The sequence below is a fragment of the Spinacia oleracea genome, chromosome 6 (assembly GCF_020520425.1).
Source record: "Spinacia oleracea cultivar Varoflay chromosome 6, BTI_SOV_V1, whole genome shotgun sequence".
Lineage (NCBI taxonomy): Eukaryota > Viridiplantae > Streptophyta > Magnoliopsida > Caryophyllales > Amaranthaceae > Spinacia > Spinacia oleracea.
In genome coordinates this window covers 20,355,886-20,370,822 of record NC_079492.1, presented here as the reverse complement: position 1 = coordinate 20,370,822, position 14,937 = coordinate 20,355,886, and positions in this window count along the sequence as shown.

The window sequence follows — 14,937 nt, the reverse complement described above, 5'->3', positions numbered from 1 at the left end:
CTGGAAAGCTCATACTCCTACTAATGATACAAGACGTTGTTTCATTTATATTATTCGTAGGAATTCCGTCGGTATGGCCCGACACTCGGTATGGCCCGATTTTATTATTTATTATTTGGTGTATGGTTGGCTCCCATCACCTTTTCCTTTATGGAATATTCTTTTGGCCCGTTCGAAGCTTATTCTAATTAAATTGTGAGTCAAGAGTCGAGTCTTGTATTCATGATTGGTTTGTTATTTATTAAATGGCTTTTGCATGTTGATTAGTACTTAGTGAGTGTTGCATGCTTTTAGTTTATTTCACCCTATTCTTGTAAGTACTCAGCTTTTTGCTGACTACGTGCTTTGTATTTCTTTGGTCATGGCCTTTGCCTTAATGACCCTATGATGATCTATCATTTGCACTTGCATTGATGGGGAGTAGAATAATACAACAGGTTGGTAGATCGAAATCATGTGGCTTGGGATGATCGAGAGAGTTGCATGCTTTCGTATTTTGAACTATTTAATTATGTTTTAATTATGTTTGAAATTGTTGGACTTTTTATACTTTGGTTTTTGGGCCGTCATGGTTCCAAATTGTAGGAGGCCTCGATATTTATTAATTATGTTTTTAAAAGTTAGTTGACATTAAATTCCACTGCGTAATTCTGGTATTAGCCTTAACCGTTATCACGGTGGTGGTAATACTTTAGTAATTCCTTTATTTTAAGTTGGAATATAGTTTTATAAAAGCAAGGAATTATTAGGGTGTTACAGGTAGAGTGGGAAATAAGTGAAAAAGTTGCGTATTTTGGAAATTTACGAATCATCAAACAATATTGAAGGAAATCGCTCGAGTTTTTGAGCTTGAAAATGACTGAAAATTAAGCTGCTATTTATAGGTGTTATTGGCATGGATGAGTCATAGAACAAGAATAAACTTTTAGACATTTGGCGCTCAAGGTGCCTTAATATGCCACGCAAAGAAAAGGAGGAAGAAGAATGAATTTTGTCCATGTACTTGGACTGAAATTTAGAAGACATAGAAGTCAAGAATTCTGGTGGCAAGCTCCACCCTTTACACGTTATAATGAAGAAAAGAGGAATGGTCTTTCAATTGATTAGGGATAAAATTGTAATTTCTGACTCTAAGAATGTAAATCAGAAATTTGGAATAACAATTGGGCTTGTAAGATGATAGACTAGTCACGTATGACTCGTGAATTGGGCTCAAAGAATATTATCATGTCACAATAAAAACGTGAACATAATAAGATAAATTAAAATAAAATTGGAAAAAAAAAGACGTAATTAGGTTAATAATCGTAATTACAGAATAATAAAACAAGCTTAAAAATACGGGGTGTTACATGGCCAACGTGGCGGATTGGGTGGGTCGTGGGTGAGTTCGTTGAATCGTGGGTCGAGTTTAATTGACACACGACCCGCCTCAGTTAAACTAGGGTGAGTCGAGTCGTGGGCTGCATCGGAAAAAATGGACACAATACATGATGGGTCGTGGGTTACGTGGGTCGTGGGTCGAGGTTAGTTGTGCGGGTCGGTTGGGACTGATGGGTTTGGTGGGTTAAGACAAATGTAATTTTGGTGGGTCAGGTGGGTTTGGGGGGTTTACATGAGTTTTAGCGATAACAAGTTATAAAATTTGTATGAACTTAAATTAATTAATTTTTTTGTTATTCACTTACTCACTTAAATGTGGTTAATGTATATTTACACAATAAAATTAGAATTTATTAGCATTTTAAACATACAAAATTGTTTAAATTAGGATTAGTTTCGCGGGTTGGGTTCGTGTGTTGGGTTGGGTGGGTCAGGTGTGCCGTGGCGGGTTGTGTCGGGTCCGATGGAGTTGGTCGAAGTGGGCTATGTTGAAAAAATCCGACCCACAACACATCCAAAAAAATATTCGGGTTGGGCTGGGTTGTGTCATGGGTCATAGGTGTGTCCGACCCATGTGACTCACAATGGGCTGTGTCAGAGTGGGCTGGGTCAAACCCGACCAACTGGCCATCTCTACTTTTGATCATAACCCAAATCTCAGTCTCTGAGTGCTCATTTTGTTTTCTCCTCCTTGCTTTAGGGGGTGTTTGGTTGGACATTTTGTGTTAAACTAAGGAGGATAATATTGATGGATGTTAATATAACTTACCCGCTAAATCATAACTGGTTACGTCATTCATTTATACAGGAAACCATAATATAACTGTATTGGGTGTGGGACTCTATTAGATTCCTAAACTAACACGACTCTAGTTTCCTAAACATATTAGAACTCTAGATCTACCATAACTCTAAGATCTTGGAATGAGATGGAATGGAGATAGAACTCATTCCCACATTTTATTGTTTGATTGGGGCTTTTTAGTATGGAATCTCATACCCTGGAGTTTTAAATCTATCTATATATTATACTAAAAGAGAGGAAATCAATGTGGTGATGACAAATGTCACTCATTGATTGGTCTTTCTTTTAGATATATAAAAAAAAAATACTTGATTGTAAATTATTTTGTTACCTTTTTACCTAATAAAGATTTGATTCTATTTTCCTAAAAAAAATGATATCATTCTATACATGAGGAATACTATATAAAATCTGTTTTTATATTTTGGTAACAAATATAACAATATATGCTTATATTTTTATTAAAAAAATTAATCCATTATACGGATTACGTAGTAGGATATTTACAAAAAATAATTAATGTAATCTACCGATTTGTACTTACATAATTATAATACAAATAAATTAGAAAATCAACGAAGTATGAATATAGTATAAAAAAGGTTACTATAATACTATATAATATTTTAACAACTAAATTTGATAATTATACGTAACATTTTATTACTTTAAAAAAGAAAGTACGGAGTATTGTAACTTCCTTAAACACGAGAAAAACTTACGTAACCTTATCTATCTACTACTCTACTATGTAACTCCTCAATTTTTTAAATTTTGCAACTCTTTTGTTTTTACACTAACTATTATATTCACACATCTCTGTAATTTTAATGTTATTTGGTGACTATTAATATAGATGATAAACATAGTCATGACTCCGTATCATTTTGTTGGATTTATCTAAATATTTACATAATACTTACATAATACAAATTTAATACCCATATCATAATACAAATTTAATAAAATGACTAACTATATGTATATATTGTCAATTTTTATTTAAAATATGTGTCTTATATTGATCGAGGATATGTATAAGGAATATTTATCTTTGCTTTAATATTCAAAGTAGTATTTATCAAGGTTTTGTAAAAGGTGTTTATTGAAAAAAGAAATTGTTCTATATAAAAATGTCTCTCTCTCTAATTCCCTGTCTTATACTTTATTCTATATAAAAAATTCTCACTATATCCCATCATACCTATTTTTCTATTAGATTAATATAATCTTACAATAACTTATCGCATAAAACTCCGTGAATAGACTATTACAACAATTAAATCCGGACGGAGAGAGTACATATTATAATGTTTTGTTTATTTAATCAATTATTCTAATAAGATACTGGAATTGTAGAAGACTCAGTAGTAGAATTTTAAAAATCAAAACTCTCTTCCAAAAAAAAATGAGTCATGGAGTGGGTTTGAGGCGAGTGTGGATACACGTGTGGGTGATAGATTTGGGATGAGTTTTACTTTTAACCCGTTAGAAGGAGATTGGGAGGAGTGAGTACTTTTCCCATCGTGGGTGACGGGAATAGAGATAAGAATTTTGGACAAGTACGAGCGTGGAGACTCCGACCAACTTCAAAGTCATGACTAGCTGAATAAATAAAATAGTGGAGTAGTTGCTAAGTGCTCGGATAATGATATAAATATGACTATCAAAGTAAGGATGGATGAGAATAACACTATGATTGACACATGTGACCATCAAAATAAAGGATGGATGAGAATAACACTATGATTGACACATGTGATGAATATAGATGAAAATAACTTTGTTTATGTACCTTTATTTGACTCTATTTTTCTGATAAACAAGATACCGAATGGGGAAATAGCAAAAAATTTCATCATTAATTTTAATTAAGAGAATATCTATAAGGTATATGTGTCCAAAGTATAGTGTAACCAGACAGCCAAATTGAGATTTGAGTTTTAAAATTCAAAACTCTCTTACAAAAAGTAATGTTGAGTTCAGTTTATATATTATACTAAAAGAGAGGAAATCAATGTGGTGATGACAAATGTCACTCATTGATTGGCCTTTCTTTTAGATATATAAAAAAAAAATACTTGATTGTAAATTATTTTGTTACCTTTTTACCTAATAAAGATTTGATTCTATTTTCCTAAAAAAAATGATATCATTCTATACATGAGGAATACTATATAAAATCTGTTTTTATATTTTGGTAACAAATATAACAATATATGCTTATATTTTTATTAAAAAAATTAATCCATTATACGGATTACGTAGTAGGATATTTACAAAAAATAATTAATGTAATCTACCGATTTGTACTTACATAATTATAATACAAATAAATTAGAAAATCAACGAAGTATGAATATAGTATAAAAAAGGTTACTATAATACTATATAATATTTTAACAACTAAATTTGATAATTATAAGTAACATTTTATTACTTTAAAAAAGAAAGTACGGAGTATTGTAACTTCCTTAAACACGAGAAAAACTTACGTAACCTTATCTATCTACTACTCTACTATGTAACTCCTCAATTTTTTAAATTTTGCAACTCTTTTGTTTTTACACTAACTATTATATTCACACATCTCTGTAATTTTAATGTTATTTGGTGACTATTAATATAGATGATAAACATAGTCATGACTCCGTATCATTTTGTTGGATTTATCTAAATATTTACATAATACTTACATAATACAAATTTAATACCCATATCATAATACAAATTTAATAAAATGACTAACTATATGTATATATTGTGAATTTTTATTTAAAATATGTATCTTATATTGATCGAGGATATGTATAACGAATATTTATCTTTGCTTTAATATTCAAAGTAGTATTTATCAAGGTTTTGTAAAAGGTGTTTATTGAAAAAAGAAATTGTTCTATATAAAAATGTCTCTCTCTCTAATTCCCTGTCTTATACTTTATTCTATATAAAAAATTCTCACTATATCCCATCATACCTATTTTTCTATTAGATTAATATAATCTTACAATAACTTATCGCATAAAACTCCGTGAATAGACTATTACAACAATTAAATCCGGACGGAGAGAGTACATATTATAATGTTTTGTTTATTTAATCAATTATTCTAATAAGATACTGGAATTGTAGAAGACTCAGTAGTAGAATTTTAAAAATCAAAACTCTCTTCCAAAAAAAAATGAGTCATGGAGTGGGTTTGAGGCGAGTGTGGATACACGTGTGGGTGATAGATTTGGGATGAGTTTTACTTTTAACCCGTTAGAAGGAGATTGGGAGGAGTGAGTACTTTTCCCATCGTGGGTGACGGGAATAGAGATAAGAATTTTGGACAAGTACGAGCGTGGAGACTCCGACCAACTTCAAAGTCATGACTAGCTGAATAAATAAAATAGTGGAGTAGTTGCTAAGTGCTCGGATAATGATATAAATATGACTATCAAAGTAAGGATGGATGAGAATAACACTATGATTGACACATGTGACCATCAAAATAAAGGATGGATGAGAATAACACTATGATTGACACATGTGATGAATATAGATGAAAATAACTTTGTTTATGTACCTTTATTTGACTCTATTTTTCTGATAAACAAGATACCGAATGGGGAAATAGCAAAAAATTTCATCATTAATTTTAATTAAGAGAATATCTATAAGGTATATGTGTCCAAAGTATAGTTTAACCAGACAGCCAAATTGAGATTTGAGTTTTAAAATTCAAAACTCTCTTACAAAAAGTAATGTTGAGTTCGGTCTATATATTATACTAAAAGAGAGGAAATCAATGTGGTGATGACAAATGTCACTCATTGATTGACCTTTCTTTTAGATATATAAAAAAAAAATACTTGATTGTAAATTATTTTGTTACCTTTTTACCTAATAAAGATTTGATTCTATTTTCCTAAAAAAAATGATATCATTCTATACATGAGGAATACTATATAAAATCTGTTTTTATATTTTGGTAACAAATATAACAATATATGCTTATATTTTTATTAAAAAAATTAATCCATTATACGGATTACGTAGTAGGATATTTAAAAAAAATAATTAATGTAATCTACCGATTTGTACTTACACAATTATAATACAAATAAATTAGAAAATCAACGAAGTATGAATATAGTATAAAAAAGGTTACTATAATACTATATAATATTTTAACAACTAAATTTGATAATTATTAGTAACATTTTATTACTTTAAAAAAGAAAGTACGGAGTATTGTAACTTCCTTAAACACGAGAAAAACTTACGTAACCTTATCTATCTACTACTCTACTATGTAACTCCTCAATTTTTTAAATTTTGCAACTCTTTTGTTTTTACACTAACTATTATATTCACACATCTCTGTAATTTTAATGTTATTTGGTGACTATTAATATAGATGATAAACATAGTCATGACTCCGTATCATTTTGTTGGATTTATCTAAATATTTACATAATACTTACATAATACAAATTTAATACCCATATCATAATACAAATTTAATAAAATGACTAACTATATGTATATATTGTCAATTTTTATTTAAAATATGTGTCTTATATTGATCGAGGATATGTATAACGAATATTTATCTTTGCTTTAATATTCAAAGTAGTATTTATCAAGGTTTTGTAAAAGGTGTTTATTGAAAAAAGAAATTGTTCTATATAAAAATGTCTCTCTCTCTAATTCCCTGTCTTATACTTTATTCTATATAAAAAATTCTCAATATATCCCATCATACCTATTTTTCTATTAGATTAATATAATCTTACAATAACTTATCGCATAAAACTCCGTGAATAGACTATTACAACAATTAAATCCGGACGGAGAGAGTACATATTATAATGTTTTATTTATTTAATCAATTATTCTAATAAGATACTGGAATTGTAGAAGACTCAGTAGTAGAATTTTAAAAATCAAAACTCTCTTCCAAAAAAAAATGAGTCATGGAGTGGGTTTGAGGCGAGTGTGGATACACGTGTGGGTGATAGATTTGGGATGAGTTTTACTTTTAACCCGTTAGAAGGAGATTGGGAGGAGTGAGTACTTTTCCCATCGTGGGTGACGGGAATAGAGATAAGAATTTTGGACAAGTACGAGCGTGGAGACTCCGACCAACTTCAAAGTCATGACTAGCTGAATAAATAAAATAGTGGAGTAGTTGCTAAGTGCTCGGATAATGATATAAATATGACTATCAAAGTAAGGATGGATGAGAATAACACTATGATTGACACATGTGACCATCAAAATAAAGGATGGATGAGAATAACACTATGATTGACACATGTGATGAATATAGATGAAAATAACTTTGTTTATGTACCTTTATTTGACTCTATTTTTCTGATAAACAAGATACCGAATGGGGAAATAGCAAAAAATTTCATCATTAATTTTAATTAAGAGAATATCTATAAGGTATATGTGTCCAAAGTATAGTGCAACCAGACAGCCAAATTGAGATTTGAGTTTTAAAATTCAAAACTCTCTTACAAAAAGTAATGTTGAGTTCAGTCTATATATTATACTAAAAGAGAGGAAATCAATGTGGTGATGACAAATGTCACTCATTGATTGGCCTTTCTTTTAGATATATATAAAAAAAATACTTGATTGTAAATTATTTTGTTACCTTTTTACCTAATAAAGATTTGATTCTATTTTCCTAAAAAAAATGATATCATTCTATACATGAGGAATACTATATAAAATCTGTTTTTATATTTTGGTAACAAATATAACAATATATGCTTATATTTTTATTAAAAAAATTAATCCATTATACGGATTACGTAGTAGGATATTTACAAAAAATAATTAATGTAATCTACCGATTTGTACTTACATAATTATAATACAAATAAATTAGAAAATCAACGAAGTATGAATATAGTATAAAAAAGGTTACTATAATACTATATAATATTTTAACAACTAAATTTGATAATTATAAGTAACATTTTATTACTTTAAAAAAGAAAGTACGGAGTATTGTAACTTCCTTAAACACGAGAAAAACTTACGTAACCTTATCTATCTACTACTCTACTATGTAACTCCTCAATTTTTTAAATTTTGCAACTCTTTTGTTTTTACACTAACTATTATATTCACACATCTCTATAATTTTAATGTTATTTGGTGACTATTAATATAGATGATAAACATAGTCATGACTCCGTATCATTTTGTTGGATTTATCTAAATATTTACATAATACTTACATAATACAAATTTAATACCCATATCATAATACAAATTTAATAAAATGACTAACTATATGTATATATTGTCAATTTTTATTTAAAATATGTGTCTTATATTGATCGAGGATATGTATAACGAATATTTATCTTTGCTTTAATATTCAAAGTAGTATTTATCAAGGTTTTGTAAAAGGTGTTTATTGAAAAAAGAAATTGTTCTATATAAAAATGTCTCTCTCTCTAATTCCCTGTCTTATACTTTATTCTATATAAAAAATTCTCACTATATCCCATCATACCTATTTTTCTATTAGATTAATATAATCTTACAATAACTTATCGCATAAAACTCCGTGAATAGACTATTACAACAATTAAATCCGGACGGAGAGAGTACATATTATAATGTTTTGTTTATTTAATCAATTATTCTAATAAGATACTGGAATTGTAGAAGACTCAGTAGTAGAATTTTAAAAATCAAAACTCTCTTCCAAAAAAAAATGAGTCATGGAGTGGTTTTGAGACGAGTGTGGATACACGTGTGGGTGATAGATTTGGGATGAGTTTTACTTTTAACCCGTTAGAAGGAGATTGGGAGGAGTGAGTACTTTTCCCATCGTGGGTGACGGGAATAGAGATAAGAATTTTGGACAAGTACGAGCGTGGAGACTCCGACCAACTTCAAAGTCATGACTAGCTGAATAAATAAAATAGTGGAGTAGTTGCTAAGTGCTCGGATAATGATATAAATATGACTATCAAAGTAAGGATGGATGAGAATAACACTATGATTGACACATGTGACCATCAAAATAAAGGATGGATGAGAATAACACTATGATTGACACATGTGATGAATATAGATGAAAATAACTTTGTTTATGTACCTTTATTTGACTCTATTTTTCTGATAAACAAGATACCGAATGGGGAAATAGCAAAAAATTTCATCATTAATTTTAATTAAGAGAATATCTATAAGGTATATGTGTCCAAAGTATAGTGTAACCAGACAGCCAAATTGAGATTTGAGTTTTAAAATTCAAAACTCTCTTACAAAAAGTAATGTTGAGTTCAGTCGTTTAGGGCTAGGTTTGACACATGTGATGAGTGGGGATGAAAATAATTTGTTCTATGTACCTTTATTTGTTTTTATTTTTTAATAAGTAAGACCAAATGGGCAATAAAAATTTATCCATCATTAGTTTTAATTAGGAGAATGTCCATAAGCTATATGTGTCCAAATTATAATGTAATCAGACAACAATATTGTCAAACACTCTAGAATAGAGTTTTAAAATAAACTCTCCTACCAAAAAATAATGTCGGGTTCAGCCGTCTAGGGCTAGGTTTGACACATGTGATGAATATGGAGGAAAATAATTTTGTCTATGTACCCTTATTTGTTTCATTTTTTTTAATAAATAAGACACCGAATAGAGAATAAAAAATTTATCCATCATTAATTTTAATTAATTAGGAAAATATCTATAAGTTATATGTGTCTAAAGTATAATGTAACCAGACAACCAAATTGTCTAATACACTTAGAGTTTTAAAATTCAAAACTCTCTTATCAAAAAAAAATGTCGGGTCAAGCCGTCTAGGGCTTGGTTTGAGGCGGGTGTATATACACGGACGGGAATGAAGAGGGGTTAATTTTATTTTTTGCCTACGAGGCGGGAATTAGGACTGGGATGAGTATGACACCTATCGTGGTGACGGACATGTGAATGAGAATTGCAGGTTGTGTTGAGGGACCATCATCACCCCGCTTCGAAGATATCTCTAGCTGAATAAAATATATGGTGGGGTAGGTGTTAAATGATCGGGTATTAGATGATTTATGAATTAAGTGGGTATGACTATCGAAGTAAAGAACGAATGAGAATTTTATGTTTGACATGGTTTATTATGAAAGAGGAAGAACGTAAATCTATCTACGTGCCCTTATTTTATTATTTTGAATTTGTTAAATAAATAAGACATGAAATGGGCAGTAACATACCGAGCAATCATTAGTTTAATAAGAAAATTATCTATAAGCTCTATTTCGATGATAACTGTCTATAGTTATAGTTTAAATATGCAAATTTAATATTCATATCATAAATCGTGCATCGAATGGGGCGAGTTTGAATCGATTGGATTTGAGAACACTCACCTCCTAATTATATATGTCACTTTTTTATATTTTCATCAATATTATAGCTAAAACAATTAATTTTAATACTTCGTAATAAACTTATGTCAATATATTTAAAAGTTAGTTGAAAGGGAAAATGGATTATTTATCGAATATGGGGATTTCAGTGGGTTTATTGGGAGATCCCCTCGTGCATCCGTCCCAAGTGGGCGGGGTTGAAGAAAGTTTGGTGGGTGACGGGATTAAAAAATGAATTCGTCACAGGTGACGACCGGGCGATGGTGGATTTTAGATTGGACATGTCTGCGTAGTTAATCTTCATCTAATTGATTATTACATATTTTTTTATTCAATTACTCTATTCAGACAAACGAATTGTTAAAGACTCTAAAATAGAGTTTTCAAATTCCAAAACTCTTATAAAAAAAAGAGTTGAACCTCAGGACGGGTTTGAGGCGGGTGTGGGTATACCGGGGGGTGATGATTGGGGATGAAATTTATTTTCTACCTCCCGAGACGTGAATTTGGAGTGGTGGGTATCGTTCCTATCGTTGATGGAGAAGATAGGGAAGAGAATTGTTGGTGGATACGCGTCTGCAGAGCCAGCCCCGCCTCAAAGTACGTCATCTATAAATGAATAAAGTAAGTGGTGTATGTAGGTGCTAAGTGATCAGGTAATGAGGTTGATGGGGTGACCGTGCGAGTATTAAGTAGGTATTACTATCCAATTAGTAAAGGGTGAACGAAATAACTTTATGCTTGACACAAGTGGGAATAATTTATTTTTTTATATATCTACCCTTATTTGTTTTAATAAATAAGAAACTGAATGAGCAATAACAAATTTATCCATCTTTAGTTTTAGTTTGGAAAATATCCATAATTACTATTTTGATGATATTGTCTACCAGATTTCATATAAATTTATATTTAGATGATTACTAGTATAGTACCCGTGCGATGCACGGTTTATAATATAAATGTAAAATTACATGAAATATGGTAGACAATTTTCATCAAAATAAAGCTTATAGATACTCTCCAAATTAAAATTAACTATGGATAAACTTGCTATTGCTAATTCAGTGTCTTATTTATTAGGTGAAACTATTATAGTACCTGTGCAATGCACGATTTGTAATCTAAATATAAATTTATACTCCCTCTGTCCCAGATTACTTGTTACACTTTCCTTTTTCGTCCGTCCCAGATTAGTTGTTACACTTCTAAATTAGGAATGACCCCACAATTATTATATTGTCTCTCTCTTCCCACTATTTTTTTTTGGTCCCCACACCCTCTCTCGTACAATTAAAAAAAATACCCCACTAACTCCTATCACATCTACTTTTTCAATAAAATAACAATTGATAACCAAACAACTCACTTATCACCTAAAACTTTGTGCAAAGGTAAGTGTGACAACTAATCTGGGACGGAGGTAGTATGAAAATCTGGTAGACAATTATCATTAAAATATTTTTTACAGGTATTCTCCTAATTAAAACATTCACGGATAAATTTGTTATTGATCAATTCAGTGTCTTATTTATTAAAAAAAATTTAAACAAATAATGGTACATGGACAAAATTATCTTCATCCTCTATCAATCATTAAGTCATCACCCTCTGTCAAGCACTAAGTTATCTCATCCACCTTTCCTTTCGGTTGTCGTACACACTTAATACTTCCCTCATTTACCTCATTATTCGATCACTTAACGCCTACCCACCCTCCCAATCCCCGTCTCGAGAGGTTGGGTACAAAATAAAATCCATGCACGCTCCATCACCCACCTATGTAAACTCACTCCTAGATCAACATTTTTTGTTTTGGTAAAAGAGTTTTAAATTGTAAAACTATGTTTTGGCGTCTTCGATAATCCAGTTGTCTGATTAGATTCAATGAATAAATAAACATTATAATATGTACGTTAGTAGTAAAAAAAAATTGTTGATATATTCATACTCAATTAGATGAAAGATAAGCGATGCGGGTGATTATAATCTAAAATCCGTTCTCGCCCCGTTACCCGTGATGGATACATTTTTAACCCCATCACCCACTAAAATTTCCTCCAATCCCCCCCCCCCACCAATTGGAGAGGATGTGCGAAGGATTTCCCAAAAATCTGTTAGGTTATGATACATATGACAATTCATAAATCATGCGGAAAAACCATAAACCCAGGAAAACATATTATTTACACATAATCATTTAGCATAGATTAGATGCATACTCTTTGTTGCGTGCCTTCCCTAGCTGCGCCCGAACCGAACAAGAACAAGTCTTTAGGACTCCAAGTGTCGTCCCTCCGTAGATAGTCCACAGCACGTCCGGATCCGCCTTAAGATTGACCAACTACAATCGCCCTTAAGGTACTATTATTTTCGGCACTTTATAGGCAAATGTGTGACTGAATTTTTCTCTCAAAAAATTCACTTTGAATACTTTGAAACTTGTGTTATAAATTGTGAGCCCTAGCCTCATATTTATAGCGGTATGGAAAGGGAATCGAAATCCTATTCAGATACAAATTAATTAAACCTAGAATCCTACAAGAACTCTAATTTAATTAATTTATCAAATAGAATTAGGAATTTAATCATTAACCGAACTCTGCATGTTTTAGGAAACGTGCACGAACACAAACACTTGCACACACACGCACGACAGCCACGATGGGCCCCATGCGTGCGCGCGAGCAGCAGCCCACTCAGCGCCCGCGCGCGCTGCGCGCTGCGCGTGTTGTGCGCGCTGCGCGCTGCGCGCAGCCTGCTGGGCCTGGCCTTGCGTTGGGCCTGGCGTGGCTGTTTGTGCGGCGCGCTTGGCTTGCTGGGCGATGGCCTGGCTTCGTGCTGGGCCTCGTCCGGCAGGCCTCATCCGATGCTTATTCGTACGATGCGCTTCCGATTAAATTTTCCGATTCCGGAATTCATTTCCGATACGAACAATATTTAATATTTCCGATTCCGGAATTAATTTCCGTTTCGAACAAATATTTAATATTTCCGTTTCCGGAATTATTTTCCGATTCCGGTAATATTTCCGATTCTGACAATATTTCCGTTTCCGGCAATATTTCCGATTCTGGCAATATTTCCATTTCCGATAATATTTTCCGACACGTACCATGTTTCCGTTTCCGGCAACATCTACGACTTGGATAATATTTATATTTCCGATACGATCCATATTTCCGTTTCCGGCAATATCATCGTTTCCGGAGTATTCATTCCTTGCCTGTGACGATCTTAGCTCCCACTGAAACCAAGATCCGTCGGTTCCGAATATTCATAGATGGAGTATTTAATGCTATTAAATACTTGATCCGTTTACGTACTATTTGTGTGACCCTACGGGTTCAGTCAAGAGTAAGCTGTGGATTAATATCATTAATTCCACTTGAACTAAAGCGGCCTCTAGCTAGGCATTCAGCTCACTTGATCTCACTGAATTATTAACTTGTTAATTAATACTGAACCGCATTTATTAGACTTAACATAGAATGCATACTTGGACCAAGGGCATTATTTCCTTCAGTCTCCCACTTGTCCTTAGGGACAAGTGTGCATTTCCTAATTCCTTTGTCGCTCGATGCTTGCTCTTGAACATAAGGTAAGAGTTGTCATCCTTATTATGTCCAGAGGTGTTTCTCGGTTTCAGAGTTCAACTGATCAAATAAACAGATAATCATAGCCTATGATTCATCCGAGCACGGCCATGCATTTCACAGTTTCTAGCTCTCCGAGTGGCCTTGTACAACTTTTAAGCATCTCATCCCGATTTATGGGAGGACAATCCCAATCTTGCGATCTTGAGATTAGACTTCGTTTGATAGGTGATTACCTGAGCGTTGCCTTTATAGCCTCCTTTTACGGTGCGACGGTTGGTCAACGTCAAAGCAACCAGTTCTCAAACAAGTAATCTCAAATCACTCAGGTATTGAGGATTTAGTGTCTAATAATTTAATGAAATTTACTTATGACAGACTTTCATCTCTTACAGTAAAGTTTCATAGGTCTCGTCCGATACTAGTCTTCCCAAAGTAAGTATCTATGCAAATGATTATGACATTGCCATGTCCACATAGTTCAAGAAACAGAACTACTAGTCATCTTGCATTCTAATCGTCTAACGTTTTCTATGCGTCCAATTTTATAGAAAACTCCGATTAGGGACCATTTTCAACCTTTGACATTCAAGTTCACTTGATAGACATTTCTTAGTCACAGGACTGGTCCTGACAGTCTATCTTGAATATATCGTCAAATTGAAGGGACTCATCATTTAATAAACCACAAATTAAATGGAAACATGAATTCTTTTCATTTATTGTGAATGATTAACCAATAATGTTTTACAAAGATTTAAA